Source organism: Spermophilus citellus (assembly GCF_964194105.1).
Source record: "Spermophilus citellus genome assembly, chromosome: 10".
NCBI classification, from domain to species: Eukaryota; Metazoa; Chordata; class Mammalia; order Rodentia; family Sciuridae; genus Spermophilus; species Spermophilus citellus.
Genome location: NC_138197.1, coordinates 66,854,182 through 66,873,586, shown reverse-complemented (window position 1 = coordinate 66,873,586; position 19,405 = coordinate 66,854,182). Strand labels below are relative to the sequence as shown.

The following is a 19,405-nucleotide window of genomic DNA, read 5'->3' as shown; positions in this document are numbered from 1 at the left end:
AGAATATGTAATCTTCCCAAACTGAAAGTACCATATGTGTTCAGAGACCGGAAACTTTTACTAGGATAATTTGTCACAAAACAATAAAAAGCTAGGAGACTTGTGTGAAGGGGAAAAGAATTTGTTTCTGAAGGCTGCTGCCATAGGAGAGCTGGAGGGCAGACTTTACTAGATTAATGATGGTAATAGCTCACACATACATGGTAATTAGGTTTCTTCTTGTTACCACTTCCTTTGTATTACTATTTGACCAGCTTATGAGAGAAGGTCTATGATTGCACTATTTTGCAGATAAGGAAATGGAGGTATAGAAATGCGAGAAACAAATGTTTCTGGAAATTTTATTTGGGCATTAATTGTTCTTAAATGTAAAGGAATAAATCTCTTTGATTTTATAATTTATCATGGGCACAATTGGACAAGTAACTTCTAGGGATCACCCTAGAAGCTGACTTCTTGGTAGGTTACAGACTAATTCAATCCTAAGAGAGGCAAAGATGTGATTTTGGAGTTTAACAATAAATGACATTTGAGAAATGGATAGTATACCCACGTATCTAAACCTTTGTGGTTTTCTGTGAGCTAGTGGAACACTAAGGACAAGCACAATAAGCAGCCACTTGTGAACTTGGGTGTTTTCTTTTTTTATGGCATTGTCTTTGTTCATTTCAGTAGTGTTTTTCAGGCATCTGTGTATCAATTCTTTTTTCCTCCTTATTCCATTTTTAAAAACGTAATCCCCCTTTTATTTTTGCTTTTTACATATCCAAAGTGATGATTTCTACTTTAAAAAGCCCAAAGGTTTGATGTCTAATTGCATATTCTTGATGTACATCAAAATATTAATATATTAAGATAATAATACAGCCTCTAAAAAGGTGCTTCCATCTACCCCATAGGAAGGACTGGGGTGGAAGAGGGGTGACACTCAAGAAAGGAGAGGAAGCTCTTTTAAGAGCCAGGCTTTGTGCTATTAAACCCTTTGCACATGTGAATCTCATCTAATCTTCACATAGTACTTTCTGCTATAGGTATTTGTTATCTCCATGTTATAGAGCAGGTGTTGCAAGCTCAGAGTAGTTAAGGAAGGGAGCCAAGAGTCACACAACTAGGAAGTGACATTAGAACCAAGTCTGCTCAAATCAAAGCTCCTGCTTATTACAGTAAAGGTGGCAGAAAAATACAGATACTTGGAAGGGAGAACAACAATTTAAGAAAATAAGAGGGTTAGAAATGTTGTTACACAACATAGGATTTGAGCAATGAGAGAAATGGAAAAAAAAATCCTTTTCATGTGACCTGCTAATCTTCCTCTGGTCTTCCTCCTGCTATTTATATAATGACCTAATTCCACTCATCCATTCCGAGAATAATCATTGAACATCATTATCTTCCAGGAAACATAGCCCTAACACCTAGCATGGTGCTGGGTTAACACTAGGTGCTCAAGAAATATTTGTTGAACTATGAAGTAGACTAGTAGAAGAAAGAATAAACAAGTAAACAGTTGCTCTACATAATGATAAAGACCAGGGAAAATTCAGATTCGAACACTTTACCATAAAAATCTAGCTTTATAATTGGTCAGGGAATAATTCCAGAATTATTTGAATCATTGCCTCAGGCAGGTTTGGAGGCAGAAATAATAGACAAAGAATTGGAGAAAGTGGGAAGAGGACCCTCAATGAAGAGACCTCCCTGAACAAAGAAAGAATGTCAGAGATACTTTAGGGATTTAGGAGTTCAGTACTCAGGAGTAGAGAATGGGGTTGAGTATGGTCAGGGAGGTGGGCATTGCCTCTGCAAATGTCCCTTTGGTCTGCCCTTCCCTTGGATTTTGGAAGTGACCTGTGCTAACAAAACAGAATATTTAAATACAGGGATAGCAATACATTTTATCATTTCATCATTTTATTATGGCCTCATAACAATGTGTAGATTTTTAGACTCCATATAATGTTAGAATTTTTAAACCTATGCTCAGATGGGAAGACTAGGCCTTGTTGTCTACTATGTGGAAATGCCAAATTATTTTTCTTATTATTGAGGGTATATTCTACTCTAGTGTGGATACAGTCTACACAACCACAGAAAAGATGTCCAAATAAAGTTATTCTGTTTTTCTGGGGGACTACTGGGGGTGTTTTCACTCCTGATTTTAGTTTCTTAGTGGCTTTATATTTAATTTTAGTGTGTTATAGAAAAGTCAGGAAGTAAGACTGTAACAGTGAAGAACATTACCCGCCTATCTCCACAGTAGAGTGTTTATGCCAGTTAAGATTTTTGCCTTTTCATAACTTACTTTGAAAATTTAACTCCCAGTGTCTCTTCTTTTTTAAAGGATATTTTATATACCATTTTGCATTATAGGCCCAGAGGTCTGTGGGAGTCTTTACCACATCCACACTTATAAAACACCCTTGATCAGAATGTTATTAGGAAGGAAATTCTGAGAATAAATGACGTCTACAGATTACTCAAAACATAATTTCAGTTAGTAGATTAAATACTCCACATATTTTAACATTAAATCCTTGGGCAGATATCTTTATATTTCTGAGCTTCAGTTTACTCATCTGTAAAATCAGAATCATAATGGCATCAACCTCATGGGATTTTGAGGATTAGATGCATTATCACATGTAAATGTTTAGATGAAGTCCAGTGCATAAGAGGCACTCACTACACACTTATTGTTATTACTTCTGCCACCCAAAGCATTACTTGCAATGTTAACAACAGCTGTCTACATCAAATGTTTTTGATAACATGTTTTTCTCTGTCATAACTAAAATGAAGGAAATAAGAGAGGAAGTGAAAAAGTGACTAAATAATACTCATGCAGGACTGTGCAGCTCAGAGAATGATGGCATTCCCTGTATGACATGAGTGAAATGTTTCCTTAGTTCCTGTTGGTTATGTCATGCTGTGGCTCCTGACCGATCTAGGATGTATCTGTCATTAAAATGAACATCATCTTCAGTTCCCCTGTTTGTTTCATTTTTGTCTCTTTTGTTCACTGCTGTTACCCACTGCCTTCTCCAGTGTGTGGCACAGGCACACACACTTCCTTGTGGAAGGAAGGAAGGAAGGAAAGAAGGAAGGAAGGAAGGCAGGGAAGGAGGGAGGAATGAAGGAACATCTGCCTCTTTCCCTTTTTAATGATAGTATTTTTCTTCCAATAAACACTTTTTTTAAAAAAAAATTAACAATTAAATGTCTGTGCACTGTTGACAGTGGAAATATTTTAAAATTAAATTATTTATTTAATGTGGATTATTGCTCATGATTAAGGATGCAGGCTTGGCAGCGGCAGTGCCCCAGTGCCATCAGAGAGCTGTTTCTGAGTTCAGAAATCTGAGTTCAGGTTGTGAGTTTGGCTGTTTCATTTGAAGTCTCTGGGTTCAAATTTTGGCTCTCCCACTTTTTACCTGAGTGACCCTTGAGCAAGTTAGTTAACCTCACTGCTTCACTCCTCATCTGTAAAGTGGGAGAAACAACAATTCTTACCCCACAGGGATTTTACAAGAAATAAATGAGTTAATATTTGCAAAGTATTTGGAATTGTATGTGGCACTCTTATGAGTAACATTAGACTTGTTTGTTAAACAATTAACAGAAACCCTAGTTTCCCAATTAGACATAATAGTACCTACCTTATGAAATTATCACGATGACACTGCCTGGCACATAAAAAAAAAAAAACCAATCATATGTTATTTCTACAGATCTTATTGCAAATCTTTATTTCTATAATCTGCAGTAGTGATCTGGGGTCCTGATTTAGCCTTTCCATTTTTTGGTCCATGAAAGTCTGATTGATTCTATCTTACCTTTCGCGCAAACTCTTTTCACCCACCCAGTGTTTATCATGTCATTTTGCCGTGCGTCATTCGCTCCTTTTAATCTGCATACTCCTCAGGACAGGGACTTTGCTCTTTGTTTTGTAATAATTTTTATAACACTGGGTACACTCTGGGTACTATAAAAATATTGAAGAAGAAAAGAAAAATAAAAGAGAGAGATAGTTCACCTAAAGGCAACTTCGACCCAGAGCTGGCCCGACGCACCAATGTGTGCGGTGTTGGTCGCTGGAGGCGCCCTGTGGCCTGTGGCTCGCCGGCTGCGTGGCAGTGCAGACTGTCGGGCATGCGCCGCGGGGGTGCGCGGGGAACTTGAGCTGGGAGGCGGCGCCCCGGGACACTGCGAGAGGCCGCTGTCTGGGGACACTGCACTCACACAGGTCAGCTTGCTTCTTTTGCTAGGATCAGGCGATTTAGACAGGGACTAGGTGAGTGAGTGAATGAGTGAGGGAGGGAGGGAGGAAGGGAGATGAGAGTGGAAAGTGAATTGAAAAAGGAGGGGAGAGGAAAGGACTCATTAAGGATGGAGGCTGCGGAGGCTCCTGGTTTTAAGAAACAAGCTATATGGGGTCCACATACTGTGGTCTTGTTTGAAGTTTTTTGCATATAGGAGGGTTGTAATACATGGGTTGTATGACCAATCATTTTAACAATCATTTCTTGTTAAAATGATTTAGTACTTAAAAGATTGATCTTTGCCACCTCGCTTTGTGAATGTGGGAAAGCATTCAAATGGTTGAGAAGATTGGAAGGAAGAGCTGCTCTGTTATAGTCCCCCAAACATGTTTATTCCTCTTTTGAGGCAATTCTTTAGTAACAGCACACTTTAAAAAAAAAAAAAAAAAAAGGAGGAAAAGTAAGTTTAACATCTCTTTAGCATATGTGGCTGTGTTATATATTCTGCTGTATTTAATTATTCTTTCTGTATAGTGGAGTCTATGCTGTTGGTTGACATATATATTTAAAATTTTATTTTGAAATCATTCTATAATGAAGTTGCAGAGCTAGCACAGAGAAGCCCCCTATACTTTTTACCCAGTTTCCTCCAGTAGTTACATCTACATACTTTCACTACAGTATCAAGGTCAGGAAATTGATATTGGTACAATATGTGTGTATAGCTTCTGTGTCATTTTATTGCATGTGTAGATTTGTGCAGGTATCTTCATTCAAGATTCCGGACTTCCATCTCCATGAAGAGCTCCCTTGTACCACCCTTTTATTGTCACACCCACCTTCTCCTCCTGACCCTTGGCAACCATATGTTTCCTGTCTCTGTATTTTTTTATCATTTTTGAGAATGCCATGTAAATGGAATCTTGGAATATGACTGTTTTATCTTAAAATAAGATTGCATTTTTTTTCTCTCTGTTTAATGCTCTTAAAGATCCATTCAAATTGTTATGTAAACCAGTAGTTTTGTCTTTTTTCATTTTTGAGTAGTGTTCTAGGAATATATTTTTTTTTAATCTAAGGAGATACTTATTTGGCACTCAATGGGACTGAATTTCACCTGATGAGGTGGAAAGTGGGAGGACACAATTTGAACAAGTTTTTCTTTCCAAAATGGCATTTTAGTGTTATAGTGCGAAAGAATGTGTAATATGCCTTAATTTAAAACAGATCCCTGGCTATGCCCAGTGGTGCACATCCATAATCTCAGTGACTGGGGAGGCTGAGGCAGGATGATTGCAAGTTTGAGTCCAGCCTTGGCAACTTAGCCAGACCCTCAGCAATTTAGTAAGACCCTGATTCAAAAGAAAAAAAAGGGGGGGGGGAAAGTGGGTTGAGGAGGTAGTTCAGTGGTAAAATATTCCCGGATTTGTATCCCAGGACCAAAAATAAAGAAATAAATAAAACTGATCACTGAAGGATTAAAAAGGAGAAAAGGAAAAGGACAGAGAAATGTATGTACTCAGACAATAAGGCATAACCCTGTACCTTGGAGGTTTTTCATATCCTTATGACAATCTGTTCTTTGATGGTTACCTTTAGTTAAACAACTCAGGTTTCCTGAAACTAACAAAAACAAAGCCTCTGCCTTAGGAAAATTCCTGTCAGCCTTTGCTCTGTCACATCACCTGACAAAAAAAACTGAGGAACAGGCATGACTGTAAATGACAAAGAGTAGCTCTTTGGGTTGACAGCAGTCACCAAGAACACAAAACAGCATCTCTAGCCCAAGGGCATCTATCAAGATCAGGATGTTCTTGGAGACTGTCAGATAACACTATTCTGGCCCTTTGCCCCACCCACCAGTGGGAGGGACATTTCTCAGTAGTCGATTTTGTCTCGTTTTAGTGGAAGCTGTTATCCTTCCCATGTGCACTAAAGCTTGAGCAATCTGAAAACTGGAAGCTGCCACTAGCTAGGGAAAGTATGTCACTGCAGGATGGTGTGCAGATGCCATAGGCTCCACCCCTCCCTTCAGCCAGTGCTCACTGGAAAGCTTCCTCACCACACCCACCCCACCAGCAGAGGGGAGAAGAAAATACCCACTATGATTCGATGAGTTTGCAAATAACCCTTTCTTTGCAATTTTAGAATTTTAAATTTTAGAATTTTAGAATTTCACATTCTGGACTTTCAGAGTCATGTTGTTAAGTCACAGAATAAAAACCTATTATCAGTCTGGAACCCTGACTAGTCTTGCATCTAACTCAGTGCACTGTCTTAATTCTTCATTTTAATGATTTCTGTTACCAGAGGACTATTCCTTATCCTACACACCCTGCCAGAGAACAAAGGATAGGTAGAGAATGGGTCTAAAATCTAAACATGAAGAATTGTCACAGCTAAAGTAATTTATAACTCCTTTACAGGCAGTCTGCTTTTCTGAATCTTGCAAGATGCAGTTGAATTCTTAGTCTTGTCTTTCTTTATGATTTATTTTGAGTAAACATTAGATACCTGTGTCACTTTGCCGTGACACTTCTGGGGCATAGCTGCTGTGTGGTCCAAAGTTCCCTCAGCATGGGCAGGGGAGTTAACTTAGTCCTGTAATCTTGAGGGAGAAACTACTTTGTTGCAAGTCAGGCGACTGAATAAAAGCCCACTGACTTTTGTTAACCTCTTTCATGTTTTGCTGTTTACTTATTTGACTAATGATTACAGCCATTAGGAAGGTGTGCTAGGAAATGTAAATATATTGATTATGTTTCCAACATTGTAGGCATTGATTTTTCTAAAGGATCATGGGAGGGTGGTTGTTTTCTTTTAAACCACTTCATTCAAAAAGAAGAAATAGAGTTTTCTGAAGTAAAACAGAAATGTCACGTTTACTATGTGGATGTAGACAAAGATCAAGTATTAGTTGCATAATTACTTTGAAACTAGTTTGTAACATTCTAGCCATATACACACTTTGAAGAATGAAATATTTAATGCTTTACGTTATTCTTTATTTCAAAATTTCTTAAAATTTAAACTTCTCAACCTGGCAGTCAAGGTCAACCTCAGCCAAATTCTATGTAAACATTTCATTTTAGCTCAAGTAGATGCCTTTTGTTTTGGTGTTACTTGGGTTAAACTTCTGATCCCATTTCTCCTTCCTTGGATCCTTTCTCTTCTGTCAGAAGTCACACATTCTTCCTACATGAAATCTGCTCACCCTTTTCTGTCTGCCTCAGCTATCATGCTGAGCTCTCCAGTTCAAGTCACAAAGATCTAAAGGCTGCTTTATAAATAGTGTCTGCTATGGCTTAGATCTCAAGTGCCCCACAAAGACCCATATGCTAAAGGCTTGGTTACCCACCGGTGGCCCTTTGAGAGATGGTGGAACTTTTAGGAGGTGGAGCCTAGTGGTAGGAGTTGGGTAATGGGGGGCGTACCTTCAAAGGGGATATTGGGATCCTGGCTCCTTCCTATGTCTTTCTTTACTTTCTGGCTGCCATGAGATGAAAGGCTTTGCTGCACCACATGCTTCTCACCTTGATGTTCTGCTTTGCCACAGGCCCAATGTGACAGACCAACAGAGATTGGCAATTCATGCCTTGTGATATAGTTTTTCATGTTTCAAATAAAAAAAAATCTGCTTTGAGATACAAAGGATCAGGCTCAAGAAATATCTCATATCTAAGCCTAGAAGATAAATTAATGTTTCTAGAAATTTCTTCATGTTTAGCATTCAAATTAGTCCTGTTCCTGGGTTCACACTGGGAGGTAGAAAGCAACCCCTCTATGCCATGAGTTCAGAAAGGCATTGGATGTTTTGGTGGAACAAGATCACAAAATGTCCCCTGGTATCTGTTTGTTTATTTACAGCAAAAGAGTGGTTTGCAATTATTGAAGCTCTGGGAGAGAAAGAAAGACCTTGGAAGTTTTTATTGAAAAAAGATGGTAAATTTAAAGATAATCGTATTTATTATTGCCATTTAAAAGTGTTTAAAAATATTATTTTAATTTTTATATATAGAAAAATATTTTAGTCTTGGTCCCAACCCTGTATACTCTGTCTTCCTCATAAACTATTAAGTTATTCAACCTCAAATTCTCCTGTCACAGACTTTTCAGGAATTTTATTTTTCAACTGATGAGAGGTATTCTATACCAAGATCTCCCAATTCTTCTCAACTGTTATTTTTGTACATAGTCACTTTTTAAAACATTTGATCAGAATTAAAATAAAAAGTCTATTGATGCCCCTTTGTAATTCTCTCAATAAGGCAAACACAAATAACACATGCATACACACACAAGCACGTGCACACACACACACAGAGGAATATGCATATTTGCACAGGTATATTTCAAAATTTCTAGCTTTGTGAATGCTTGTGATTTATAAAAGATTAGAAAACTGGTTCAATAACTATTGTGAATACTTAAAAAAAATTATCCCTTTATTCTCCACCAAATTTAAACTGAGAAAAACAAATGTAGGAAGCACACTTTTTTAAAGTCAAGAAATAGTGAAAAGGGAAAGTCAAGAAGTAGCTGAGTGTGGTGGGCCTCAGTTTGCCCAGGACTTGGTCCATTGAACATACCAGCTGGGATGAACAGAAAGCCCACCCGATTATAAAGCACAAACGCTTTCCCTATAATAAAATAGAATAAGGGTTTTGTACTTCAGAAACAAAGGATTTTGTTTATTTTTTTCTTAAAAGTTCTTTAAGATTTACTTTTGACAAATAAATCTCAAACATACAGAAAATGTCAGGCAGAATAAAAATAAAATATTCTATTTACATATCATGCTCTTTTCTAAGGTGATAATCATTAACCCGAATCTTCATATTTTTCTGGTTGTGTGCTCTTTGCTGCCATCCTAATATTTTTAAACTCTAATTTCTTTTTGTTAAAAAACAATAACAATAGCAAATACTTAGAAACATTCTAAGTAAAGGATTTAAAATATTCTGTGGTCTCGTATTAAGATATTACTGTGCACATTTCCACTTTGTAGAATATCCAATCTGTGCCGGTATAACTAAAACATATTTGTAATTTCTTTCTTTCTTTCTTCTTTTTCTTTTTTTTAAAAATAGTCTCCTTATCTTGGAAACACATATGTATAAACTCTGTGCTGCACAGGTTGCTAGGGCAAGTCCGTATAGTCTATTAAATATCAGACCAGAGTAAATAGACCTTGCAGCAGACCAGAGTCTTCCAGAGTCGCACTGGAGGCCTGTAGACCATGTCTGCATTTCTCTTATAAATATATTGATATATATTTTCAGAGCTTTCTAGACCTGGAATGTTAACTCCTTAACTGGTTAACAAGGCAACAAGTGCTAATGCCCAAGATGGTGACATTTTAAGGGGCCTACTAAATGGAGCCAGTTCGCCATAGATCTGTCAACATTACAAATATCAAAAGTTTGGGAACCATTCTTTTGCCAGAAGGCTTAGGAATTAAAGTTGCCATTTAGTTTTTGGCCAGGGAAATGGAATAAAATTTTTGAATTGGAATTTAGTAATTTCATATTTTATCACTATTCTGAATCAAAAATAATCTATTGCTAGTAAATGTTCATAAAAATATTAAGTACCTAGGTTCTTTTATGTGGTCTACTTATTTAAAAGTACGCAGCCAGAAATAACAAATACATATTTATGTTTTATGTATATCCCAGGTGTGTGTAGCTTTTTACCTGCATTATCTCATGTACCAGCTACTGACCCTCTGGCCACTTAGAGTCCTTGAAAAGTCATTTTGCCCCCAAATCTACTTAACTGAGGCATGTTATCTGATGTGTATTTTGTAGTTAATTATTCTCAAATAATATTAGTGATCATAACATAGAATAAATAAATGTGATTATGTGAGGTAATGAAAAGCCTTGAAAGAAAATCGGTTTTTAAACATGTTAGCTTTACTCTTGGTAAGCATTTTAGATTTAATTCATGTGGCACAAAGCCATAGTATCGCAGCTATTTCTGTATACTGAAATGAATGAAATCCTTCATTTCTGTATTTCAAAGGATGAGTCAAACTGGATCTAATAAAGGATGTGACACCATAATCTTTCAGACTTCAACTCAAATTCTAAGCAGTCTTATCCAGATTAACCTCATGTTAATGGAAAGTAGCATATATGTAAGACTTCCCTGTATTAAAGCTAAAAGATGCCCATCAATTATGTGTTTGGTCAAGAAGCTGCCTTAGAGAGAACCATTATTGATTCATGTAAGCCAACTTATCCATTCACCCATTCATATTGATTAAAAAGTTCTTACATTTGATTCAGCTGACTGTGAATGACACCAAACCAGTGTGGCCAGCCAAATTTGGGAATGAGTACTGAAATGTTCAACAATTTCAAATCTTAAAGTATAAGCAAAATGTAGGTCACTTACTTTGGCATTTGGAAAATGTGTATTGGTACATCTTTGAGTCTTCTTATCTGTCAATCTCACCAAAAAGAACAATAACCCAAAGCAAGATCAAACCAACCCCCCCCCTAAAATCTACCCACACTTTTGCATGTTTAAACACTGACTAAAGGATGGATTTAGGGGTAAATAATACCATGGTGCTGTTCAGCTTCACAGGTTGGTTAATATTAAGCAAACACATATTGCAAACTGTCTTATTACAAGGTTGTTTTCTGAGATTCCATGAGTCAGGGTCAAAAATCTGTCCTTTTCTAGCTGGCAGCAGTGCTAATCGATAAGTTTAACAAGAGAAATAATGGTCTAATAAACAGTAATAATACACTTCCAAGCAAAAAGTGTTGAAACTAATTTAATTATCTAATTAATTTTGTGAATATCACATCACTCTTATAAAAAATATCAATAAAAATTTATAATGCTTAATTCCTAATATCTCCTTTAATCCTCACAGTAATCTTGCATATGTTTTTTTATTAGATCCAGTTTTAAAAGAGAAAACTAGGTTCCAGAATATTCCCATTCTGATTTAATCTCCTTCTTCAACAGAGGTTTATGAAATAGGCACCACATGAGACATTGACATTAGAGGCAATTCTTTAGATATAATCTTCTCTGTGTTCCAGACACTCTGCTGAATGCTGTATAAATATTAACTTAGTTAATCCTCATAAGAGCAGTGTGAGGTAAGCATTATTATTATTTCCTTTCTGTAGATATGGAAACTGAGGCAAACAGAAAAGTCAAACAAGAAAAGGCAAACAACTCATCCCAAAGTCAGAAAGTTAATAAGTGACTGAAATCGGATTTAAGTCTAAGCAGACAAGCTCCTGAATCTATACTGTTTGACTCATGTGTGGTAAATAAGACACAGTGTCTGCTTTTGAAGACTTGAAAGTCTAGAAGGACAGATATAAACAAATACATTTCAGTCTGGTCTGTAGGAGGCAGAAACAGGAAAAAGGAACAAAGGATTAACTCCACCTTTTTAAACTCTCAGCAGATTGGCAGCAGAGTGGAGGTCAGATATGAATCCTTGAATTTGGACTCCAGAGGCAATATGCTGTGCATTTCATTGGGTGCCCCATATTTGATAATGAGTTTGAAATGACAGTGAGAAAACAATAATGCATTTACAGGACCATTGTATGGGAGCCAGAGGATAAAAACTGAGCTTCTTTGAACAGGAAAAAAAAAAAAAAGTACTATACCTCCTAGTAGGTAAGAATAAAAACATAGATGTCTAGATCTCTCTTCATACATAGAACATAGTTATATGTAAATATTGCCAGAATTCTGTAATGTCAGCTTGACTGTAAAGTTCCCTAATTACTCTAAGGTTTATGGTCAGTTGGAATGAAATACAGCCAGAAATCAGGAAGCAGAAAGCAAGCCTCAAGGCATGAAGACACTGATAAGCCCTGTTTGGGAGCATCATAGATATATGTTGATTGAATAATTGGTTGATTAATGGCTGAAGACAGGAAAGGAAAATAAAAAAGGGCTAAAGACTCTTCATTCCACTCTTCAACTTTTAGTGAAAATTTTAATGAGAATTAAATTGAAAAATTAAAATTGGAATTTCCTATGAACATAGAATTTTATGTCCAACAACTTTTCCTAGTGGATAACCCACTTTAATATTTCTTTGGCCACTGTGTAAGTAGAGTTACCATGTATTTACATTGCTAAGTTTGTGTAGTCCAAACAGTGGAGAAGGAATTCCATGAGAAGAAAGAAATTTGATCCTTTGGAAGTTCTGTTTTATTTATAGTGTATTTAGAGCTATAGGTTTTTCTCTTTTTTTTTTTTCATTAATAAAATAGGGCTTGGCACAAAGAAGGTCTGCAAAAAAATAAGTGTGCGACTTTCATTTCTACTTGCAAGGGTCCTATTGTCGCCCTAGGAATAATCTACAATTTGTATATGAGGAAATGGAGTTTACTGACTTCTTGATAGTACAGTTGATAGTTGATGGAGTCAGAATTGACTCAGGTACCTTCTGAATTGAAGCCCCAATCCCATGCTGAGTACTGGCATTATAAAAGACCTTCTTCAGCCTTAGGGATCCTTACATGTCCAAAGACTTCTCCTGTTGGTTGGGAGGGGGTAGGTACAGCTTCAAGACAAAGGCAGTGCAACTTCTCTGTCTTCTTCAGGAAAAGCTAATACTAAAAGTCTTAAGCAAACTTCAAAGGAAATACCATCAACTTTTGAAAACACTTTTGAGAGAAAAAAAAAACACAAGTTAAATTGCTTGAGTCACTATGATTATTTTCTGTGCATCTAAAACTCAGACCACCCATCCTAAAAAAAAGCACAGATCGGTCACCCACTTGTTACCCTGCCACACTAAACTGTACCTTATAAAGAAGATTTGGAAAATAGAGATTCTTGCAAAGAAGGACTTGTGTGTTACTGGAAAATGGTTCATATAATTTGTTTAAGCATCAACCTCAGGTGAATTTTAAAATTAGAAAAAATATAAATATGTTAAAAAATTTAAATATGTTCTTACTTAAAAAATAATTTCCAAATATCTTGGAAGGAGTTAGATAGTCAAGATATCTATTGTTAAATATTTAATTGCTATAAGACCTGTGATTAACTCCTTTTTAATATACAATATTTTGTTTTATGATTACTTCATGATGGTATGAAAGTGATATATATTCAGTAGAAACCATACCCGGGTTTTTATCTTTTCCCAGGCTAGCAGTATGTGGTGTGATATTCTTAACAATGTCTAACTGTAGGCTAAACTGAGTGAGCACATTCCAAATAGGCAAGGCTAGCTTATAATGTTTGGTAGGTTAAGCATATTAAATGTATTTTCAGTTTATGGCGGGTTTATCAGGACATGACTGTATCATAAGTCAGGGAGCATCTACCTCATGAACCTGAGTTTTTCTGTTCTTAGCTAATTTATAGTACAATAATCCTTGTGGTCCAAGCATAGAGCAGGGGACCAAGTTCACATAAGCCCTCTTTCCAAGGATGCACAGCAGGGAAAAATTGATGCATGCTATGTAGATGATGTTTACTGTTTACGATAACCTTGATTATCACAATTTCTAACAAAGAATGTGTTCTTGACGTGTCTGAAGTCTTGAGCTCCATGAGGCACTGGTGAGCTAGATTTGTTTGTTCTTATTATGAACTCATTTTAGTTGAACAACAACAACAACAAAGACATGGTACCCAAAGCCTTCTGTGACCCCCTAGTGACCTCTCCATTTGAGTCTCCTCATCCCAGGAACACCTGGCAGCCAAGAGCCCCTCTCACCTCCTTACCTTGCTGGTGCTGTCCCCTCTGCTTACAGTCTGCTCTCCATCCCATTCCTCCTCAGAACTCCTGTCTACTCTTTCAGCTTGAGCCCAGTGTCACCTCTTCAAACAAGTCTTCCTGCCCCATCAAACTGAGCTGGGAGCCGTGCTTCTACCCCTTAGATCCCAAGTGCATTTCATGCACCATCTTGTGTCATCATGGCCTAGTTAAGCAACAGATTCATTTGAGAGATAGCAGGAAATTGATTCCCCCTCTCCACAGTGTCACTTGTGTTAGCTTCTAGCATAAAGTCAGGCATAGGTGTTCAATATTTTTTATTGAATGAATAAATGAAGCTGTCTGCTTATAATACCATAATAGAAGTTGATTATTTCCCAGCATTATGAAAAAAAATTGATCTCCATTTTTCTCAACGGTATTTTGAGACCTCTTGCAGATTGGGAAGAAACAATCCATCTTTTTGGAACAAACTGGACACATATAATTTTTTTTTTTTATCTAGATGCTAAATAGCTCATAAGTGCCCATTCAGAATCAGAAAATTTTTAAGGGAGAGTTTGATTGTTTGCTTGTTAAGTACCCCCAGATATTTTCACTAAAAATAGAGGGTTAGCTGATGGCTGGGATTGATTAACAGTTGTTGAAAAAACTGAGAGAAGCTTTTTATTTTTGTAGGTTTTGTTCTAATTATCTTTGTTATTTTCCGAAAAACAAAAATATTCTATATTTTTTAAAGATCAGTCAGCACATGTAGATGACAAAAAATAAATATTATCTACCTTTCCTCATTCTGGAAACAGCCACTATTAATATTTTGATATATGTTATTTCAAGTATTTTTTCTTTGTATGTATTTTTATATATTGTATACATAGTTCTTAAAATAATTTAGGGATCATGTTATTATGAGATTTTGACTCTTACATTTTACAACTTATAATTTTCCTGTGTTCTTATTTTCCTGTGAACCCGTGATTTTCAGTGATTCCTTACTATTCCAAGAAGGCAGCTCTCTCCAAAGGAACCAAGGAATCCTTGCATATAAGCAGGAGCATTTGCTTTACCCTTTTACAATTGACCCTGAGCAGAAGGAGCTATTGCATTTAATATGACAGGACCCATCAATTAGAATAATTAGAATGTCTCTTGTTGCAGCCTTGTAAGTAAGTTCTTTCTTTAGAAAAGTATTGGATGCACACACTTTGAATCAATGTCTTTAATAAAGACTTTCATTCATTCAATATTTATACAGTACCTAGTATGAACCAGACAGTCTATTATTAATCAAGGTAAACAAAATAGGTTGTTTAAAAACAAATATAAATTGGCTGTCTAGACAAAGTTTGAATCTATCCTCAAATCTAAATATACCATCTGCCTGAATGTCTCCCTTCTGCTGTTGTCCCACTGAGTAAGGTCAAGATATTTATTTTTTCTGAGTCAGCTTTGCTATATTTAAAGAAAGACTGGTGCTACCATTTTTATACCAAGCCCTCCAGGAATTATAATTCTCTACTAAAGCAACTGAATTATAATTCTCTACTAAAGCAACCCATAAAGAACAAAAAACTGATTTAATGGTGCCAGAGCTGGCACTGCCAATTCTTATAGCAAAGGACAATCCCATCGCTCAGTGAGTGTGCTGTATAGGGCTGGGTTGCACCATGACCCCCACCAGCAGTAGAAGTGACCCCTGTATAGAAACCCAACTTCTCCTCTATTGAGGAGTCATGCATGATTCAGGAAATCCAAAGTTCTCTGAAAAGTGAATTAGGAAATTATTTTTTCTATTTTCACTCAGATTCCTTTGAACAATGTGTTTTGGTGAGTGTGCATTTCTTATTTCAGCATTCTGAATAGGGTACTAAAAAGGCAAACTAGAGTATGTCTTTGGTCAGTAGGGATGCTGATTCTCTTACAGCATAGTTTGGTGTTACCATCATTTGGGATGGGACCTTCCTTTCAAAAGCCCTACTGAGTGCTCCCAGCCCAGCTCCTCCCTAACAGCCTATTGGGTTACAGCTTCAGGAACTGTTGAGAGTTCAAATTCAAGTCAGATGACACCAGGATTACAAAGTCCAAGCTCTAATGAAGCTTCAAAAATCAAAATTCTTCTGGTAGGAAATTTGGTTTTCAAAGGAATAGGATAGTGGGAATACAAAAGAGAGAATAGGAATTAATATATTGTGACCCAAAAAGAATGCAATTTTTAAAACAACCAATTGTCCTTAATTAGAAAAGCAGTCAACTCAGCCCAGTACTGTATTAATATTGCAATCATTATAAAGAATTGAAATTGACAAGGTGATTTAGCTGTTTAGGAAGTGTCACTGTAATAATATGTGTGATTATACATCTCTTAGACATGCTATTTTCTTTACTAGGCATTTTAAAGGCTGGAAATCATTCTTTAAAGCAAGCTTTTAAGAACTCTTAATTTAACAGAATATCAATGTATTATTTAAATTGTAATTACCCATAAGTTTCACAGAGCTTGTAATCCTTCTTCACCATAATATATCTGTTTAAGCAGAAGTCTGGAATGAACTTGTAATACTTTTCTCTACATCATTTATATGTGGGACTAAGAACTGATGTGGATGGGTCTCTTTCAAAGAGGAAAGACAGAGACTGTCAATGTAATGGACTATCCCCTAACTCGCCTTTTTTTTTTTTTTTTTTTAGTCAGCTGAAGTGAAGTGCATTTTTCTGTTTAGGTCTATGGCAAAGTCAATACATTTGTTAACTTGCACCAAACTTGTTTGCTGATTTTGCAATACCATAGTTAACTATTCAAACATTTCCCAAATGCTGCATTGTATAACTGTAGAGGTAGTTCAGGTTGGATTGAATAGAGGGTGATGCCATAGACTGAGCAGTTCCTTAGAGTTCATGGGCCATTGCATTTCCCTTTGTTTGGGCTAAAGAAGCTCTTCAGGGCCTCATATTTGGAAGGGTCTCAAATTGTGACTTTTTGAAGGTGTCATCAAATGTGGCTATTCATGTAGTCATTTCAAATATACATGTGTGAAGATCTTGATGCAGTGATGCAGACAAAAGTATCTCAAGCCCATTCCTGGCTTCTGCCTAGGCAGATATATTATGGTGAAGAAGGGTAATAAGCTTTATATGTGATTGAGACTTAAATAATGTACAGAAATTCTAAATGTTAAATAGAAACATTTAAAATGTGCTACATGAAATCCCAGCAGCTCAGGAGGCTGAGGCAGGAGGATCACGAGTTCAAAGCCAGACTCAGCAATAGAGAGGAACCTAAGCAACTCATTGAGACTCTGTCTCTAAATAAAATACAAAATACGGCTGGGGATGTGGCTCAGTGGCTGAGTGCCCCTGAGTTCAATCCCGGGTACAAGCACTACAGTTTAGGAACCCTATTTTAGATTTTAGAAGCATTTAAATATATTTGGTGCTCAAAGGCCCAAACTTCTATGAACATTCAGAATTTCAGCTGAAGGGAGATTAGAAAATTATTTAATTTCTGCTTGTAATTAATTGTATATGTGTATATTATCTTTGGGGATAATATTAACTTTATCTTCTTTTACTTATTTTTATTCTGTAGGTTGAGGTGAGTAGTTAAGGAACCATGAAAAAGAAACCCATAATATAGTTCAGCTTTTACCACCTGCAAGAAGGTAGAGAGGATAATATACCAGTACAGAGTGCTTGACTCATCTTTGTGATAATATGGAACTCTGCTGTTTGAATAATTTAGAAAGATTTCTGTAACATTTCTCTATGGATTTTTACCTTTCTTTTTTTTTTTTTAATGAGAACCAACATTTAAAAAGAGATAAGGCAAAGAATTTGGAGTGCCAAAGCCCTGACATCAGAAAAGATCACAAATTCCCTTCAGTTCTCTAAGCCTGGAAATGAAAATGCACAGGGTAAATCCTATGTTAAAGAGAAATCATAAAAGTGTTTTTAACTGCAGTTCTGTTAGTCTTCCATTTTTTTTTTTTTTTTTTTTTTTTTAGGAAAGACTTAGTCCATCCAATAAACATTTACCTACAACACTATAAAAACCAGTTGGGTTCACATAAGTGTGGTCCGAATTTGAGAGCTGCAGGATGGGGAGAGACGGGAGGTCTATGGACTTAATCTACTTTATTAGATTCTGAGTTCACAAACCTAAGGGCTGAAATGATAAAAGACAACTCTTCTGGGGAGAACAAAGCATCATAAACACAGTGTAATAAAGAGAAGATAAAAAGAAACAGAATCGAGAAAAAGGTAGATAACTTAAAGAGCCGGTGAAGTGAGAGCAAAGAAAGCAGTGGATACAGTTCAAAATCACTCAAAGTTAGGTCATTTGGTTTCTTAATCATTACTGGTTCTATACCTCTTCTTCCAGTTTGGCTGTAACCAGAGTCTATTTCCAAGTATTATTTTGTCCCATGACTAAAATTAGCAATTTGGGTACAATCGAGATGAGAACAAGAGGTTATCTTTCCCTGTACCATTGCAAAATGCCAGGATGGTCTGACTAAGGTTTCTTTTTTGCTTTTAATTGTTGACTAATCTTGATCTAGCTGCAGGTCTCTCTCTGAGGACACTTTTGAAGGTAGAGATTTTAAACAGGATGACCAGAGATTTTAAATATGGGTGAGAAAAAATATAATTCAATGCATAGGTATGAGCTAAATCAGCTTCTTCAGAGCCATCAGTTTTATACTCTGAATAGATAACATTATACTGGCATGTGCATTCTAGCACCTTCCCTGTACTGATTTGAAGATGATAGGCAGAAATCCACGGAAAAGCTGCTAAAATGGTTGTATTATCACCACGTATTCTCTTTCTCTGTGTGAAGAAAAATGAAGATTTTATTGCAAGGTTTTTGTTTCTTATAAAATGATCATATAAAACTCATAGCATGTATTGAGAACTAGTGAAAATGACCAAAAGAAATAGTAATACAAGAAAAAGAGCCAAATTCCGTTAACCCCAATTTAAACTCTATATCCATCTGCCTTTCTTTCAGCCATTGTTCTCAGATAGGCGTATGTCACCAAACCCAAACTGTCAGTCAGCTTCCTGGTGATCCTCCACCACCCATCTTCTCCCCTGCTTCCCTGCCCTGCTAGTTTCATTATGTTCTTCAAAAACTTTTCAAAAGATCTCCATCACTAAAAATTGGAGTTGTAGGCATAATGCTCTTTTCAGTCAGGATCATTCCATTCTCTTCTTCTATTTTGCTTCAGAAAGTTCCCCTCTACAGTCAGAATGACTTTCACTGTTGTCAGAATTTGCTTTTAGAATTTCTGCCTTTTTCCTGCACAAAGCTTTTCCGTCTTCTCTGCTTACTGGAATCTCACATGAACTTTCAAGGCCCTGCTCAAGGCCCAGGAGTTCCCCGAAACCTTCTTGCATGGCCAACCCCAAGAAGGGACTTTTC

The 19,405-nt window shown here is 36.5% G+C and overlaps 1 protein-coding gene and 1 long non-coding RNA gene across 9 annotated transcripts in view; one reads left to right on the top strand and one right to left on the bottom strand.

The window, feature by feature from the left end:
* SLC38A4 (solute carrier family 38 member 4) overlaps positions 1–19,405 on the top strand; it is a 63,761-nt gene that overhangs the window by 2,458 nt on the left and 41,898 nt on the right. The gene's annotated exons all lie outside the window — the stretch shown is intronic.
* The window catches only part of LOC308658802, a 64,364-nt gene that overhangs the window by 18,344 nt on the left and 26,615 nt on the right, over positions 1–19,405 (bottom strand). The window contains exon 2 of one of the 3 annotated variants that reach the window (XR_014024245.1): positions 3,657–3,683. The exons of the other annotated variants lie outside the window; for them this stretch is intronic. This is a non-coding gene — a long non-coding RNA (uncharacterized lncRNA). The remainder of the gene's footprint in view (positions 1–3,656; positions 3,684–19,405) is intronic. 3 annotated transcript variants of the gene reach the window in all.